We start from the raw sequence: 19916 nt of genomic DNA, 5'->3' as shown, positions 1-19916 counted from the left end.
TTGTATACTTGTTGCAGTGCGGTCTACCTCACCTGTTCCACCGGGACAGCTGGGAGCATTGCAGCCGTGCCCACTTTAGCTGCTGACATCACAGAACCGGTCTAGTATCAATCCGGCACGCAGAAACACTCGGTTTCTTTTGCCCTCTGAGTTACCGATGGACCAGTTCGTGGATAGTGCCAGGGTAACAGTGGAAGTGTGCTGCAGTAAGAGTGGGCCAGGGCGCACGCTGCAGTTACGTATTTGTAATGAGGGTACTGAATATTTAATGTTCGTCTTGTGATGACTTGCTTGCTCACCAGTAGTAAGTGTCTTCAGTTCCCACTAGCGGAACCCGCGAACATGATTTTATACAACAATTTGCAAAGCAACTGGCTTCAGATTGAACATGAAAAATATATTTAAAAGAAAACATAAGAAATAATTCCCCGTGTGAGGAATGCCGAGTCCCGCGGTGGGATCGATGACGGTGCGGTTGTCAGTAGACTGGTCAGATAAGCTGGTCTCCTGCGGGGTGAAAATGGGACACCACCTCGTGTCTGCATTTAACGAGGTAGGTGTCCCCTAGAGGAAGGGGAGCCTGAGGGATTTATTTGTGGATGGTGGTATACATAGTGAAGCAGCAGTACGGGATAATTTTACAGAAAGAGAAAGCGTTATATAGCTTGAGAAATGTTCTGGAAGTACTGAGCCAGCCATGTTTTACCATGCGGGAGGCAGCTCGGTCAGCGCAGACTAGGCTAAAGAGCTAGAGGATAGGAGTACAGAGATAGCCTGTCAGCCAGTAAAGGTGCAGCAGCTAGAACCTGCCCATTGGTGATTGGGTTCCGTTTAGGTCCGAGCCCTGATGTTGCGGGGTGGTGACCCCGACGCGTGGGTGGGGATGGGGATGGGGACATTTGGTTAGATAGTGAGAAGGGGGAAGAGAGGTTAGAAAGACGCTCAGAATTCCTCCTCGAATTGAGAACCCACAAAGGTGGTATGCAGTCTAACAGTGAGTAATCGCACTAGTCGCTTTTCGTGAGATCGCAAGACCCTGTCGGACATTGTTAATGCGGAATGTTGCAAGTTCGATTCCCTGATTTATTTGCGGATGATGGGGAGCTGCGTGATCTCGGTCATAGCGAGGATTAGGCCTCCAGCCACGATGTCGACTGTTTACAGCCGCCTAGGAGAGAGGCGTCCGAAGCGGCGCAGCGCGGGGTACAAGCTGGTGTCAGAGGTGCCCAGCAGTATTCGCTTGGCAGAAGACAAGCCACATTGTGTTCAACTGCACAGTTCCACAACACTCATGTACTCGTTGTCTTCCGACTATATTTTTGTATGACTGTACTTTACTAATATCTTATATTTGCTTGCTACCTTATATGCGAGTTGAACAGGTACTTTGGATCTGTCTTCACTAGGGAAGGCACAGACAATCTCTCAGATGTAATAGTGGCCAGAGGACCTAGGGTAATGGAGGAACTGAAGGAAATTCGCATTAGGCAGAAAATGGTGTTGGGTAGACTGATGGGACTGAAGGCTGATAAATCCCCGTGGCCTGATGGTCTGCATCCCAGGGTACTTAAGGAGGTGGTTCTAGAAATCGTGGACACACTGGTAATCATTTTCCAATGTTCTATAGATTCAGGATCAGTTCCTCAGGATTGGAGGTTAGCTAATGTTATCCCACTTTTTAAGAAAGGAGGGTGAGGGAAAAAAGGGAATTATAGACCAATTAGCCTGACATCAGTGGTGGGGAAGATGCTGGAGTCAATTATAAAAGATGAAATGGTGGCACATTTGGATAGCAGTAACAGGATCGGTCCGAGTCAGCATGGATTTACGAAGGGGAAATCATGTTTAACTAATCTTCTGGAATTTTTTGAGGATGCAACTATGAAAATGGCAAGGGAGAGCCATTGGATGTAGTGTACCTGGACTTTCAGAAAACCTTTGATAAGTTCCCACTTGGGAGATTAGTAGGCAAAATTAAAGCACATGGTATTGGGGGTAGGGTACTAATATGGACAGAAAATTGGTTGGCAGACAGGAAACAAAGAGTAGGGATTAACGGGTCCTTTACAGAATGGCAGGCAGTGACTTGTGGGGTACCGCAAGGCTCAGTGCTGGGACCACAGCTATTAATAATATACATTAATGATTTAGATTAAGGGATTAAGAGCAACATTAGCAAGTTTACAGATGATACGAAGCTGAGTGGCAGTGTGAAATATGAGGATGATGTTAGGAGAATGCAGGGTGACTTGGACAGGTTGGGTGAGTGGGCAGATGCATGGCCGATGCAGTTTAATGTGGATAAATGTGAGGTTATCCACTTTGGTGGCAATAACAGGAAGGCAGATTACTATCTGAACAGTGTCAAGTTAGGAAAAGGGGAAGTACAACGAGATCTAGGTGTTCTTGTACATCAGTCACTGAAAGTAAGCATGCAGGTACAGCAGGCAATGAAAGCTAATGGCATGTTGACCTTCATAACAAGGGGAGTTGAGTATAGGAACAAAGAGGTCCTTCTGCAGTTGTACAGGGCCCTGATGAGACCACTGTTGGAGTATTGTGTTCAGTTTTTGTCTCCAAATTTGAGGAAGGACATTCTTGCTATTGAGGGAGTGCAGCGTAGGTTAACAAGGTTAATTCCCGGGATGGCAGGACTGTCATATGTTGAAAGATTGGAGCGACTGGGCTTGTATACACTGGAATTTAGAAGGATGAGAGAGGATCTGATTGAAACATATAAGATTATTAAGTGGTTGGACATGCTAGAGACAGGAAACATGTTCCGGATGTTGGGGGAGTGCAGAACCAGAGGCCACAGTTTAAGAATAAGGGGTAGGCCATTTAGAACGCAGTTGAGGAAAAACTTTTTCACCCAGAGAGTTGTGGATCTATGGAATGCTCTGCCTCAGAAGGCAGTGGAGGCCAATTCTCTGGATGCTTTCAAGAAAGAGTTAGATAGAGCTCAAAGATAGCGGAATCAAGGAATATGGGGAGAAGGCAGGAACGATAGATAGATAGATAGATAGATAGATAGATAGATAGATAGATAGATAGATAGATAGATAGATAGATAGATAGATAGATAGATAGATAGATAGATACATAGATAGATACTTTATTCATCCCCATGGGGAAATTCAACTTTTTTTCCAATGTCCCATACACTTGTTGTAGCAAAACTAATTACATACAATACTTAACTCAGTAAAAAAATATGATATGCATCTAAATCACTATCTCAAAAAGCATTAATAATAGCTTTTAAAAAGTTCTTAAGTCCTGGCGGTTGAATTGTAAAGCCTAATGGCATTGGGGAGAATTGACCTCTTCATCCTGTCTGAGGAGCATTGCATCGATAGTAACCTGTCGCTGAAACTGCTTCTCTGTCTCTGGATGGTGCTATGTAGAGGATGTTCAGAGTTTTCCATAATTGACCCTAGCCTACTCAGCGCCCTTCGCTCAGCTACCGATGTTAAACTCTCCAGTACTTTGCCCACGACAGAGCCCGCCTTCCTTACCAGCTTATTAAGACGTGAGGCGTCCCTCTTCTTAATGCTTCCTCCCCAACACGCCACCAAAAAGAAGAGGGCTCTCTCCACAACTGACCTATAGAACATCTTCAGCATCTCACTACAGACTTTGAATGACGCCAACCTTCTAAGGAAGTACAGTCGACTCTGTGCCTTCCTGCACAAGGCATCTGTGTTGGCAGTCCAGTCTAGCTTCTCGTCTAACTGTACTCCCAGATATTTGTAGGTCTTAACCTGATTGTGGATGATCACATTGAATGGCAGTGCTGGCTCAAAGGGCCGAATGGCCTACCCCTGCACCTATTATCTATTGTCTATTGTGCTGTGTGCAGCTGTTGCTGCTGATCTTTGCACCTTGGCCCCGGAGAAACACTGTTTCGTTTGGTTGCATTCATGGGTATTCAAGTATGGTTGAATGACAAATAAACGTTAATTGAACGAATCATCTATCATGGCATGGAATGTGAACTGTAGCCTCTGAAGATGAAACAAAGTTACCTTGCTGTGACTCTGCACACAGAGCAATTACTGTCAGACACAACTGAAAGTTTTAGCTATCAGAGGTTGAAGGGGCGAAGAGGGTGTGATCAAATTTCTGGAATATTTTATTATCATCTCTGCTCGGTCTTGTAGATTGGCAATTAGGAATGATAGGTAGTCTATTTCTACGTGCACTTATGGACATGATTGGTTCAAAATTGTGGAAGGGATCTGAAGTGAATATCATTTTCCTCTCCTACTTTGTTAGATATGTAATTAGAGTAATGTTTGGAATTTCTGGAACAGATTTCTGTCCAGAGGCCCAGAGGATGGTGTATTAGGGAACATACTGTAGTTTTGTGAATGTGGCATATGCATCAGCCAAACGTTAAGACAGTGGGGCATGAGGAGGTTGGTAGACTGATGTAGTCCACTGTGTAGCAACTGGCGACTGATAGTTCTGGGTATTATGGTTTTACATTCTATATGTAGCAGAAAGGGACGTCCGCAGGGATTATACCAGTTTGGGGACTGGGTGTCACAGTTTTGTGCCTTTCGAAGGGTGCAATGTTGCAGTAAGTGTACATCTCACCTGTTCATCAAAAGCTGTTCACCTGGGGATTGGCCCGTTTAAGGAGCATTGCAGCTCCTCCCATGAGCTACCGTTTAGATGATGGTGCTACTGAAGAATAAATCTAGTGCGCTGAAGGAACTTGCTCTCTGGTTGACTGATGGACCAGGTCACGGATGGTGATATAGAGACCATGGAAGTGTGCTGCAATAAGAGACGACCTGGACGCAGACGTCAGATAACAGTTTGTAACTGAGTGTAACTTGAATGATTTACTGAATGCTTCGTGTTTGATGTGTCCTGTAAAATGGGTTTTTCGAATCTACCTGCATATTGAAATCCCCATCAGAATTGTAACAGTGCCCTTTTTACGTAACTTTTCTATTTCCCTTTGAAATTTATACCCCATATCCAGTTCTGAGGCCCATATATATTGTCCATAAGGGTCGTTTTATCCCTGAAGGTTTTGAATTCTACTCGGAAGGATCCTACCTTTTCCGACGTTAAGATACCACTTGCTGATAATTTGATTTCATTTTTTTCACCAAGAGAGCTATCCCAGCCCCTCTACCTACGTGTTTGTCCTTTTGATACAATTAGAATCCTTGGATTTTAAGCTCCCAACTGTGATCTTCTTTCAGCCATGACTCAGCAATGCCCACAGTGTCACATGTTCCATTGTTACTGCACTACAAGATTATCTATAAATTGGCGCTAGCAATACATGGTGGAAACAGCTCGCAAAAGTTCTCGGTATATTTCTAAATTACTTCACCTTGTAATTTCCCTTTAAGTCGCGTACTTTTGAACAGTCTAAAGGAACTGGTGATTTTGAGATATCCTGAAGGACTCAGCAGGCTTGTCTCTTGAGAATTCAGTTATGCTCTGACCGGAAGATAAGTTAGCAGGGAGGACTCCAGGCTAGACTAAAGTGGCAGGGTGTAAAATATCCTCTACTCAGTATTTTGTTAGCATATATACAGTCACCAGAAAACAAGACAGAGGACGTGAGGGGAAGAATGCTGTATTGGTGGGAAATGAGGAATTGCTGTGTCTTCTGTTTCACGGCGACATGGCTTACCCAGTACAAGCCAGATACAGTGGGAAGCATTGAGAGCTTCTCAGTCTACTGGATAAAATGAAGAGAGTGAAAAGTAGGGATCTATTCATAAAGCATGTGGTTAACATGGTCAGTTAAACAATAGCAGCTATTTTTCGGTAAGAAACCACTGATGATCAACAGATGCACTAAGCCACGCTGAGCCATATTTCTTCTTGGAGTTAGACAGTGTTTCAAGATCCCTGTCTCTCTGTGCAGTCCTGCACATAGGTAACGCCGGCTCCAGCTTGGTCTGTGTGGGAGCATGTGAATAACTATATCTTTCGTAAGAGGAACTGCCAGTTAGTTGGTGGACAGAGCAGGAACAGTCACAGACTGTTCCTGTTTGAGTGACTAACTGAAGTGCCCTGGAGGCTTTGAATAAAGGGTTTATACTTATACGGTCTCTGAGTGAGTTTATCAGGATTCAACTTCCACATTTGGTGCTGCAAGCAGAGTACCAACATGGGGATTGTGATACGGAGACGGGCTGAGTAAGCGACAGACCGAACATCCTCTGTACAGGGACCCATCAGGCCCACAAAGACAAATTGTCTTTGTCGCTCGCTACGATACCAGTCTGAGTCTCTGCCCCTCACCCAGTTCTCAGCACAGGACCCTATTGGGACCCGGATCGAATCTGCCGAGAGACTCGTATAAGGTAGGACAATTATTTGAAAATTGGACAGCTGACAGGTGTCGGGTAACAGTTAAAATCGGGTAAGAGTTAAAGTCGAGTAAAGAAAAACCAGGAGAATTGAGCAGCAGACACCGTGTCTGATAAAAAGACAAAAACATGGGACAAAATCTATCGTGCGATAAAAATAGCACAGGAACTTCACTGGGCAATAAGTATGAGTTGTTTCATGATAAATAGAGAGATTTACATGTTTTAAGTGGTATTTTACATAAGAAATTGGGGGACGAAGTGTGGCCATGGAGAGGGACTTGGGATGTGACAAGCTGTGACCAAGCTGTAAAAATGGTCTGGAAAAAGAACCGTGGTAACAAATGGAAAGCCTTGATCAAGGAATAAAACCGAGGGCCAAAAGCTACAAATGCAGGGACAAATAGGAAATGAGATATGGGATCCCGGGAGCATGTCTGGCTTACCGACCCTGTGTGATGAACTTCATCGCGATAAATAGTGGCTAGTAATAAGACTCGGGGTCCTGAAATTTCCCCAGGGTTCTCTGACACGGTGGGAGGAAGGGTGAAACAGAGGGGAAGGGGGAGGACAGATCCCCTATATCCAACCATCCCACGAGGTGATACTGAAGAACGGATAAGCTCAGTCCCGGAGAAAAGTCCCCCACCCGAACCCCAGAGACAGTTACCTATCCAAATGATGCCAAATCCTAGGGCGGGGGAGCAAGATCAGCCGGCGGTTATCTTTGTCTATACCCCATAGAAGCCATAAGAGATGATCATGATAATGTATCAGGCCCCTGACAGAAAGGAGAAACCGGCGCTTTTCGCACAAAATGTGCGGAGCACAATTCAGATGTATGATGATATTCCCCGGGATCTTTTCGGACTTTGTTGCATGATATTATCTGCGGACGAGGGACGGAAATGGAATGCAGAACTGGGATACCAGACTTACCAAGAACTGAGAGGAGGAACAGTCTAATCTGATAATGCAAGGCTCGGAAAAAGCACTTCAACAGTCTGTTCACATCACGAAAGTACGAGAATGTAAGCCGAAACCCGGGGAATCAGGGCCGGATTACTGGGAGCGCTTTCTATTATGCAACGGGACTTATGCGGGGTATCAGATCTTCAATAACGGGAATACCTCCCGTCAATTTAATGCGCTGCTGACCCAATGTCTCCCTTTTAAGTTAGCCACGACGGTTAAGACTAACAATATGGACTGGCCAGATAATGACCGTAATCGGATGCGGCGGGCCATAATTTACTACTGTAATCCCAGAGCAGAGCCCAGACCCGACTCAAAGGGAATTGCAATCAAGAATGAACATGTCCAACGGGGTGAGGGACACCGACGGGGGTCAGATAATGGCCGGCATCGTGAACATAAGCTGGGAAACCGGGATTGGGATCAATTCCCTGATTGTCCTTACCCCCACCCCCCATTTGATCCCATATGATGACCTATCTGCTCCAAGACACGGCCAAGTGATGGCAATAAGGGGACCCCAACGACCATATCCTCATGGGCGAAGGAATGGGTCAACCCAGCGAGCGCCCATGCCCGGGGGAGCTCAGCCTGGAGTGTGTTTTAACTGTAGCCGACCATGACACTGCAAGACAAGGTGACCCTGAGGACAGCAGAGACATCCAGAGCGAAACCGGGCAGTCACCATGAACATTCCTTTTGCTAACTGACCCTCGAAAATGTTGGCTGTTGTAAGTAGCGACCCGCTAGAGGAACCCAACATAATCCTTCAGGTAGCAGGAATTCAACTTCCATTGTGATTGATCACTTCCACCCTCGATAGTGTTGGAACATGGATTCCGGCTTTCCGGGGCCACCATTGCCCTCTCCGGTTTCGAACGAACATGCCAACGGCCGCAACCCCTATGGGTGGAGTTTCAGGGAAGGCAGTGTATACCCTGGTAGCTGCCGCTTCTAATATTACCCTACATCAGCTTGTAAATGTGCTCTCTTCCCACTCGGTGCTGGAGCTTTTGACCTCCCGACAGACACAGCACCTCACTCAGGCACGACAAAATCGCTATGAGACAGCCTTAATGAGCCACCCGCTGCTGACATTTTCCCACTGCTCCACTTTAAACCCGGCCACTTTCCTAACGTCGCCAGCCCAGGTTACAAACTATTCTGAACACGACTGCGTGCTGCGAGATCAACTCCTCACTACAGCCCACGAGGACCTCATGGACCAACCCCTACAGGACCCCGACATAACTTTTGTGTGTCAATGGTAGTTCTTCCGTGGGCCATCAAGGCCAGAGATATTCCTGCTATGCTGTGGTCACAGATGTCGTGGTGCTCGAGCAGGTGGCCTTTGAACCAGCCGTGTCAACACAAAAAGCTGAATGAGTTATTTGCCCTCACTCGCGCCTGCACCCTCGCCGCCAACAAACGTGCAAACATCTGCACTGATTCTCGATACGCCTTCGGGGTAGCCCATGACTATGGAGCACTTTGGGAATGCCGGGTTTTCCTCACCTCCTCAGGATATCCTATTAGTAATGCTGCCTTTGTACAGAATCTCCTCACTACCTTGCAGCTTCCAAAACCATTGGCCATTATCAAATGCTCCGCTCATACCCGCCAGACTGATAAAATCTCCACCGGTAACGCCATAGCCGGTGAGGCTGCCAAAGACACAGCCCAGACACTCGAAATCATAGACCCATCGGAGCCCCGCCAAAACCCCCTGCGCCTCTCACACAGCACGGGTATGCCAGATATGCAAGCCGTACGTATGTTCCAGGGGGATGCCCCTGAGGAGGAACGCAGACTATGGTCACAGATGGGTTGTAAGGAGGGTCCCGTAACGGGACTCTGGTACACCCCTACTGGGACAGGTTTGCGTCCCTACCCAACTTCTACCAATCCTCCTTGATTACATTCATACTTGTACTCACCTCGGAAAGGAGGGAAGGGTAAACAGTTTGCTGCAAACATAGCGGCATCCGAGATTGCAGCAAGCAGCAACAAAGAGGACAAAAGCATGTTTAATATGCCGTAAGAACAATATGAGAAAGGGGACACCCTGTGTGCCGGGCGCCACTCCCCTACCTGGAGGCTCCTTTTCATGTTTCAACTGTAGAAACCCTTCGGAATTTTTTCACCTTACTTGCCAAAGCAACCTCATATCTTCTTTTAGCTTTTCTAATTTTTTTCTTAAGATTCTTCTTACATTCTTTATATTCCTCAAGCACCTCATTTACTCCATGCTGCCTACATTTATTGTAGATATCTCTCTTTTACCAAACAAAGTTTCTAATATCCCTTGAAAACCATGGTTCTCTCAAACTTTTAATCTTTCCTTTCAACCTAACAGGAACATAAAGATTCTGTACCCTCAAAATTTCACCTTTAAATGACCTCCATTTCTCTATTACATCCTTCCCATAAAACAAATTGTCCCAATCCATTCCTTCTAAATCCTTTCGCATCTCCTCAAAGTTAGCATTTCTCCAATCAAAAATCTCAATCCTGGGTCCAGTTCTATCCTTCTCCATAATTATATTGAATCTATTGGCATTGGGATCACTGGACCCAAAGTGCTCACCAACACATACCTCCGTCACCTGACCTATTTCATTCCCTAACAGGAGATCCAACATTGCCCCTTCTCTAGTTGGTACCTCTATGTATTGCTGCAAAAAACTATCCTGTACACATTTTACAAACTCCAAACCATTCATCCCTTTTACAGTATGGGCTTCCCAGTCTATGTGTGGAAAATTTAAAACTCCCACAATTACAACCCTGTGCTTACTACAAATATCTGCTATCTCCTTGCAAATTTGCTCCTCCAGTTCTCGCTCCCCATTAGGTAGTCTATAATACACCCCTATAAGTGTTACAACACCTTTCCCATTCCTCAATTCCACCCAAATAGTCTCCCTAGATGAGCCCTCTAATCTATCCTGCCAGACCACCGCTGTAATATTTTCTCTGACAAGCAACGCAACACCTCCCCCTCTTGTCCCTCTGATTCTATCACACCTGAAACAACGAAATCCAGGAATATTTAGTTACCAATCACACCTCTCCTGCAACCATGTTTCACTAATAGCTACAACATCATATTTCCAGGTATCAATCCATGCTCTAAGCTCATCCACCTTTCTTACAATGCTCCTAGCATTAAAATAAGTGCATTTAAGAAATTCTCCACCTCTTCCTCTCTGTTTATCTCTAACAATACAAAGAACTTTACTGTCCTCTTTTTCTTCCTTCTCCCATACATCTGTTACTACACTCTGGTTCCCCTCTCCCCTCATATCTAGTTTAAATCCACTGGAGCCTCTCTAGCAAACCTACCTGCAAGAATATTTGTCCCCCTCCAGTTCAGATGTAAACCATCCCGCAGGAACAGGTCCTACCTTCCTTGGAAAACTGTCCAATTATCAATAGGTCTGAAGCCCTCCCTCCTGCACTATGTCTTCAGCCACGTGTTGAACTGCAATATCTTACTATTTCTAAACCCACCTGCACGTGGCACTGGTAGCAATCCTGAGATTGCTATCCTGGGGGTCCTGTTCTTTAACTTGGCACCTAGCTCCCTAAACTCACCTTTCAGGACCTCCTCACTCTTCCTACCCACGTCATTGGTCCCTACATGGACGACGACATCCAGCTGCTCACCCTCCCTCTTGAGAAAACTGAGCACTCGATCTGAGATATCGCGGACCCTGGCACCAGGGAGGCAACAGACCATCCAGGATGCTTGATCTCTTCCACAGAACCTCCTATCAGTCCCCCTAACTATTGAATCCCCTATCACTACTGCTCTCCTCGTTTCCCTCCTTCCCTTCTGAGCTGAGGGTCCAGTCTCTGTCCCTATCCGCTTGGGTTGATTCCAGTTCCGAGGGCAATGGGCTGGATGAAGACATAGCCTCCCAGGCTGGAATAACTCATGAGCCGCAAACTGCTGAATTTTATTGTAAAGGTAGAAATTCTAATTTTGAAAGCCTTTTGTCAATTTTCAATCCGGTTCAATCAATAGAGACTGCAGAAGATCCAATTTGACAAATGTTGGCAACCAATAATGCAGTTACATGACGGTTAATTGGGAGACAGATTCATACAACACAGACACACATCCTTCAGCCCACAAAGTCAATGTCAACAAGAACCGAATTACACTGTAACACAGTGAAAATGCTGGAGGAACACAGCGGATCAGGCAGCATCTATGGAAATGAATAAAAAGTCAACATTTCTGGCCAAAACCCTTTATCAGGACTGGAAAGGAAGGGAGAAGAAACCAGAGTAAGAAGGCATGAGGGATGGGGCAGTGGAAGGGGTACAAGCTAGAAAGTGATGGGCGAACCCAGTTGGTGGGGGGGGGGGGTGAAGTGAGAAGCTGTGAGGTGATAGGTGAGAAAGGTAAAGTGTTGGAGAAAATGGAATTTGTTTGGAGAAGGTAAGGGCCAGGCTGAGAGTGTGTGGAGGTAGAGGTAAAGTTGTGTTTGGTGTATGGTCCTGTGTTTGTGTCTGGTGTATGGTCCTGTGTTTGTGTCTGGTGTATGGAAGCTGTGGAGAATGATGTGCTGGAGGTAGAGTCTCATAGGCTGGTAGGAGAGGGCAAGAGGGCCTCTGCCCCTGTTAAGGTGACGGGATGGTGAGATGAGGGCAGATGTTCAGGAAATGGAGGAGATGTGGATGATTACTCCTGCACTGGTAATTTTGCCACTCCCCTTTCCCTCTTCTTCAATTCACGTCTCCAGCTTCCCTCTTCCATCTTCTCCTAACATTCTCCTGGTGTCCATCCTTCTTCTGATTTTCCCATGGTTTCCTCTCCTCTCCTATTGCATTCCTTCTTCTTCATCCCTTTATTTTTTACACTTATCACCTCCCAGCTTCTTATTTCATTCATCTCCCCCCCCCACCCACCTGGCTTCACCTATCACACTCTCACTTGTTCTCCTTCCCCTCTCCCTACCTTCTTATTCTGATTTCTTCACCCACACTTCCCCATCCTGATGAAGGGCCTCGGCCCAAAACATCAACTGTTTATTCATTTCCATTGATGCTGCCTGACCTGAGTTTTTCCAGCATTGACTGTGTGTTTCTCTGGATGTTCAGCATCTGCAGAATCTCATGTGTTCCTTACTATACTAATCCCTTTTATCAGCATTTGGTTCACAAACTTCAGTAATCCCAGTGCTGATCTATTTCTTAACATTCAAACAATCTAATCTCCAGCAGTCAGGTGGATCAATCCTTCAATTTATTTTTGTTTGGGGAAGAGGAGAATGTACTTCCTCCCCTCGCACTGTGGCAAAGAGATTGGCAAAAATACCTGGCTCTCAAACAAAGGACAAGAAAGTGTTTGCATAGATTAGCAGTGGATGGCTCCAGGAAAATAGCAGTGTGTGCATAATGCAAAGCACAGAATGACACCAAGACTGACCAGCGAAGAGCTGGTAAGCAAAGTAAATATAGAATAGGAAAACAAATTGAGCTGAGACAGAGCTGAGAAGTCACTGGGGTGGATTCACTAAGTTAAATTGTTAAGGCGTTTCCAGGAGGCTTAATATTGAGGCACTTTAAAGTATACAACCTGAATGGGTGGGGAGACCGGATTTCCTCTTTCTGAGTGTGCTTGCAGTAAATAGAAAGTGAACCTTTATCATACTCAGAAAAGCACAATCGGACCATTTCCTTTCAGATGGGATTGGACAAACGTTCACATTTCATTGCATTTATTTGGCACTGCCTGCATTTAAATGTTGTGAAGGCTCTGCTGAAATCTTTCGACATATTAGTTGAGACTCAGGAACTAGAAATGGAACCAGCCAAAACCCATCATGACCTCAATGACAGTACACTGAAATCTGTACAGAGAAATAGAGTCATAGAGTCACAGAAAACTACAGCAAAGAAACAGGCCCTTTGGCCCATCTAGTCTGTGCCAAGCCATTTAAGGTGCCTTGCCCCATTGACCTGCACTGAAAACACAGCCCGCCATACCCAAATCATCTATGTACTTATCCAAACTTCTTTTAAATATTGAAATCAAGCTCGCACGCACCACTTGCACAGTGGGTTCGTTCCACCCTCTCAAGACCCTCTGAGTGAAGTTTCCCCTCATGTTCCCCTGAAACGTTCACCTTTCACCGTTAACACATGACCTCTAGTTGAAGGCCCAGCCAACCTCACTGGAAGAAGCCTGGTTACATTTACCCTATCTACACTGCACATAATTTTGTATAACTATCAAATCTCCCCTCTGTCTTCTACATTCCAAAGAACAAAGTCCTCACCTATTCAATCTTTCCCTATTACTCAAGTCCTCCAGAACTGGAAACATCTTTATAAATTTCCACTGTGCTATTTTAACATTATACACATCTTTCCTGTACGAAGGTGACCAAAACTGCACACAATACTCTAATCACAAAGAAGAGAAATCTGCAGATGCTGGAATAGATTAGACTAACCAGTTCGCCTCCACCACAACTCTCGTCCGCCTAGCAGAACTCGTCCTCACCATAAATGATTTTCCTTTGTCTCCTCCCACTTCCTTCAAACCAAAGGGGTAGCCGTGGTCCTGCCTGTTTGTCGGCTATGTGGAACAGTCTATGTTCCAAGCCTACACCGGTGACCATCCGGCACTTTTCATACGCTACATTGACGACCGTATTGGTGCTGTTTCCTGCACTCGTGCTGAACTTGTCGACTTCATCCACTTTGCTTCTAACTTCCACCCTACCCTCAAAATCACTTGGTCCATTTCCAATGCCTCACTTCCCTTCCTCGATCTCACTGTCTCTATCTCCAGAGACATCTTATCCACTGATGTCTATTACAAACCCATGGACTCTCACAGCTACCTGGACTACACCTCATCCCACCCTGCTACTTGTAAAATCGCCATTCCCTTTTCTCAAGTCCTCCGTCTCTGCTGCATCTACGCTCAGGATGAGGTTTTTCATTCTAGAACAAAGAAGTCCTCCTTTTTCAAAGAAAAGGGCTTCCCATCCTCCACCATCAATGCTGCCCTCAATCACATCTCTTCCATTTCATGTACATCTGCTCTTACCCTATCTTCTCAACACCCTACCAGGGATAGGGTTCCTCTTGTCCTCACCTACCACCTAACCAGCGTCCACGTCCAGCACATAATTCTCTGAATCTTCTGCCATCTTTAATAGGATCCCACCACCAAGCACAACTTTCCCTCCTCTCCTCCCCCCCCACCTGCCACAGGGGTCATTCCCTACATGACTGCCGTGTCCATTTGTCCCTCTCCACTGATCTCCCTCCTGGTACTTATCCTTGAAAGTGGAACAAGTGCTATACATGCCCCTACACCTCCTCCCTCACTACCGTTTAGGGCCCCAGACAGTCTTTCCAGGTGAGGGGGCACTTCACCTGTGAGTCTGTTGGGGTCATATACTGTGTTCAGTGCTTCCGGTGTGGACTGCTGTATATCAGTGAGACAAAATGTAGATTGGGAAACCCCTTCGCCGAGCATCTATGCTCCATTTGCCAGAATAAGAGGGTTTTTCCAGTGGTCACCCATTTTAATTCCACTTCCCATTCCCATTCTGATACGTCCATCCATGACCTCCTCCGCTGTTGGGGTAAGGCCACACTTAGGTTAAAGGAACAACACCTTAAATTCTGTTTGGGTAGCCTTCAACTTGATGGCATGAACATTGATTTCTCAGAATTCTGGTAATGACCCCCAACCCCCCCCCCCCCACCTTCTCCATTTCCCATCCCCCTTTCCCCTCTCTCACCTTATTTCCTTTCCCACCCATTGTCTCCCTCTGGTGCTCCTTCCTCCTTTTTCTTTCTTCCATGATCTTCTGTCTCTTTTGCCAATCATCTTTCCAGCTCTTTACTTCATCCCTCCCCCTCCAGGTCTCACCTATCACCAGGTGTTTCTCTCTGCCCTCCTGCCACCTTTTAAATCTACACCTCATCTGTTTTTCTCTCCAGTCCTGCTGAAGGGTTTCAGCCCAAAATGTCGACTGTACTCTTTTCCTAGATGCTGCCTGGCCTGCTGAGTTCTTCCAACATTTTGTGTGTGTTGCACACAATATTCCACATTAGGCATCACCAGTGATGCTAACATAACATCCCATCTCCTGTATCAATAACACACACAGAATGCTTGAGGAACTCACCAGGCATCTTACCACAAGTCACAGGTCTCAAGTCAGAGAGGCAGCCATCTACGACCACTCTCTGGCTCTCCCACAAAGCCGCGTTATAGCTGGAGCTTCAATAAATCATTAATCAATGTCGTCTCTCCTCCAGAGGTTTCACCCTGAGGATTTCTAGTGAATAAGTAGAAATACCAAATACTAATTCCACTTTTAATAATTTATATCTTTAGTTAGTTTCTAATAGTTTATTGCGTTTCTGTCATTTGTCCACACCTATGTCAACCATGCCTCATTCTCACATAGGTATCTTTATCAAGTTCTCTTTTTTAAAAAATTATTTTCATTTTCATCCATCCTAAGCTGGAGGTTTCTAACATTACATCTTTGGGTTGATGAATACACCAGCAAATTTCTAGAGATGAATGGTGGAGAGCATTTTGAATGGTTGCATCACAGCCTGGTATGGAGGGTCCAATGTGCAGAATCAAAAGGGGCTACCAACACCATCATAGGCCAAAGCCTCTCTAACATCAAGGACATCTTCAAAAGGCAGTGTCTCAATGCACCATCTATCATTAAGAGCCCTCACCATCCAGGACATGCCACCTTCTCATTGCTACAATCAGGGAGGCAGTCAGGAGCCTAAAGACACACACTGAATGTTTTTGGAACAACTTTTTCCCATCTGTCCTTAGATTTCTGACCCATCCGTGAGAACTACTTTACTATTTCTCTTTTGCACGATTGATTTATTTTTTATTGCTGCCATAAAATGTCAAATTCCATGATATATGCCAGTGATAATAAATTTGACTCTGATTAAGATGAAGTTGAAACACAAAATAACAGTAAAACAAAATTTTCAAATTTCATGTCTTTAAATAATTAGATGCAACTATAGATGTCTTATTTTCATCTGCTAGTGCAGTGGATTCTGGTTAATTGGGATATTGGAACCAGTACGTATTGGCCGAATTAGCAGTTGCCCCAGTTAAAACAGTATGAAAAAGACAGACCACCATTCAACTGAGTAACAAATTATGCATTTAACTGAAATACAGACCAAACCAAAACTCCACTACTACCACCACTGTAATATAAAACTGTCTATTAGTTCCCGGTAGTTATGGATGGAGGAATTCATCCAGTGTATACCACCACAGACCCCAACCGGCAGCCAATGAAAAAAATCAGTGCAGACACTTAGTGCAGATAATGGACTATCTTCAAACAATGCCATGTGGAAACTTCCCTGTTTTTTGTGTATTTGGAACACAGGGTTGATTTTCATTCAATGATAATAAGGCTGATTTTCCAAAAAGACAACACTTGACATTCTGCCAATCAATAAAACAGTTATACTTCTTGTTTCTGACATTTTCTTTACCAAAACTGAAATGGGATTCTTGGTACAAGGATTCAAACCATTCCTGATTTCCCATCAGGAGAGAAAGAGTGAGGTAGTTCTCTTTTGGAAGAAGACAGCGAGGCTTTGAGAGGAAGTGCGGCGGCGGCGGCCATTTTCAAATTGCTTCTCAGATCGGAGTTCTGAGAGGCGGGACTGCGCAGGCGCGTGAAGGAGGCCTGGGAAGGAGGGAAGATATGAAAAGAATGCAGCCTTAAGCAGCGGGCAGCGGAGTGAGCCGGGAGCAGAGTGTAGGGCTTAGGCGGAAGAGGGCACAGTAAGCTTATCTTTTAGTTCTCCTTGTTATTTTCAGTTATTCGGGAAGTATGAGTGTGAGGGCAGCTTGTTGTTCTCGGTGTCGGATGTGGGAGATCCTGGAGTCTCCGAGCCTCCCGGACGTCCACATCTGCGCCAGGTGCGTCGAACTGCAGCTCCTGAGGGACCGAGTTAGGGAACTGGAGCTGCAGGTCGATGACCTTCGGCTGGTCAGGGAGAGTGAGGAGGTGATAGAGAGGAGTTACAGGCAGGTGGTCACTCCGGGGCCACGGGAGGCAGATAGGTGGGTCACGGTCAGGAAGGGGAAGAGGCAGGTACTAGAGAGTACCCCAGTGGCTGTACCCCTTGACAATAAGTACTCATGTTTGAGTACTGTTGGGGGGGACAGCCTACCTGGAAGAAGTGACAGTAGCCGGGCCTCCGGCACAGAGGACGGCCCTGTAGCTCAGAAGGGTAGGGATAGAAGAAAGAGGACCATAGTAATAGGGGACTCGATAGTCAGGGGTTCAGACAGGCGGTTCTGTGGAGGTGATCGGGAGTCCCGGATGGTAGTTTGCCTCCCTGGTGCCAGGGTTCGGGACGTTTCTGATCGCGTCCAAGATATCAAGAAGTGGGAGGAGAGGAGCCAGAGGTCGTGGTACATGTAGGTACCAATGACATAGGTAGGAAAGGGGAAGAGGTCCTGAAACGAGAGTATAGGGAGTTAGGAAGGCAGTTAAGAAGAAGGACCACAAAGGTAGTAATCTCGGGATTACTGCCTGTGCCACGCGACAGTGAGAGTAGGAATGGAATTAGGTGGAGGATGAATGCGTGGCTGAGGGATTGGAGCAGGGGGCAGGGATTCAAGTTTCTGGATCATTGGGACCTCTTCTGGGGCAGGCGTGACCTGTTCAAGAAGGACGGGTTACACTTGAATCCTGGGGGGACCAATATCCTAGCGGGGAGGTTTGCTAGGGCTAAAGGGCAGACTTTACACTAGTATGATGGGGGGGGGGGGGAATCAATTTGAGGAAACTATGGGAGAGGAGGTTAGTTCACCAGTAGAGCAAGTAAGTAGACAGTGTGTGAGGGAGGAAAGGCAGGTGATGGAGAAGGGATGCGCTAAGCCCGAAGATGTAGGGGAGAAGAAAGAAAAGGATAATAAATTTGAATGCATTGTTAGGGATGAAAAGAGAAGAGGAGGTGGAGAGTATCTTAAATGTATCTATTTTAATGCTAGGAGCATTGTAAGAAAGGTGGATGAGCTTAAAGCGTGGATTGATACCTGGAATTATGATGTTGTAGCTATCAGTGAAACATGGTTGCAGGAAGGGTGTGATTTGCAACTAAATATTCCTGGATTTAGTTGCTTCAGGTGTGATAGAGTAGGAGGGGCCAGAGGAGGAGGTGTTGCATTGCTTGTCCGAGAAAATCTTATGGCGGTGCTTTGGAAGGATAGATTAGAGAGCTCCTCTAGGGAGGCTATTTGGGTGGAATTGAGGAATGGGAAAGGTGTAGTAACACTGATAGGAGTGTATTATAGGCCACCTAATGGGGAGCGTGAGTTGGAAGAGCAAATGTGTAAAGTGATTGCAGATATTTGTAGTAAACACAAGGTGGTGATTGTGGGAGATTTTAATTTTCCACACATAGATTGGGAAGTTCATTCTGTAAAAGGGCTGGATGGTTTAGAGTTTGTGAAATGTGTGCAGGATAGTTTTTTGCAACAATACATAGAAGTACCGACTAGAGATGGGGCAGTGTTGGATCTCCTGTTAGGGAATGCGATAGGTCAGCTGACAGATGTATGTGTTGGGGAGCACTTCGGATCCAGTGATCACAATAGCATTAGCTTCAATATAATTATGGAGAAGGACAGGACTGGACCTAGAGTTGAGATTTTTGATTGGAGAAAGGATAACTTTGAGGAGATGCGAAGGGATTTAGAGAGAGTGGATTGGGTCAAGTTGTTTTATGGGAAGGATGTAATAGAGAAATGGAGGTCATTTAAGGGTGAAATTATGAGGGTACAGAATCTTTATGTTCCTGTTAGGTTGAAAGGAAAGGTTAAAGGTTTGAAAGCGCCATGGTTTTCAAGGGATATTAGAAACTTGGTTCGGAAAAAGAGGGATGTCTACAATAGATACAGGCAGCATGGAGTAAAGGAATTGCTCGAGGAATATAAAGAATGTAAAAGGAATCTTAAGAAAGAGATTAGAAAAGCTAAAAGAAGATACGAGTTTGGTTTGGCAAATAAGGTGGAAGTAAATCCGAAAGGTTTCTACAGTTATATTAAAAGCAAGAGGATAGTGAGGGATAAAATTGGTCCCTTAGAGAATCAGGGTGGTCAGCTATGTGTGGAGCCGAGGGAGATGGGAGAGATTTTGAACGATTTCTTCTCTTCGGTATTCACTAAGGAGAAGGATATTGAATTGTGTAAGGTGTGGGAAACAAGTAAGGAAGTTATGGAACCTATGACAATTAAAGAGGTGAAAGTACTGGCGCTTTTAAGAAATTTAAAAGTGGATAAATCTCTGGGTCCTGACAGGATATTCCCCAGGACCTTGAGGGAAGTTTGTGTAGAGATAGCAGGAGCTCTGACGGAGATCTTTCAGATGTCATTAGAAACGGGGATTGTGCTGGAGGATTGGCGTATTGCTCATGTGGTTCCATTGTTTAAAAAGGGTTCTAGAAGTAAGCCTAGCAATTATAGACCTGTCAGTTTGACATCAGTGGTGGGTAAATTAATGGAAAGTATTCTTAGAGATAGTATTTATAATTATCTGG

The sequence above is a fragment of the Hemitrygon akajei genome, chromosome 6 (genome assembly GCF_048418815.1).
Source record: "Hemitrygon akajei chromosome 6, sHemAka1.3, whole genome shotgun sequence".
Taxonomy (NCBI): domain Eukaryota; kingdom Metazoa; phylum Chordata; class Chondrichthyes; order Myliobatiformes; family Dasyatidae; genus Hemitrygon; species Hemitrygon akajei.
This window is presented reverse-complemented; position numbering follows the sequence as displayed.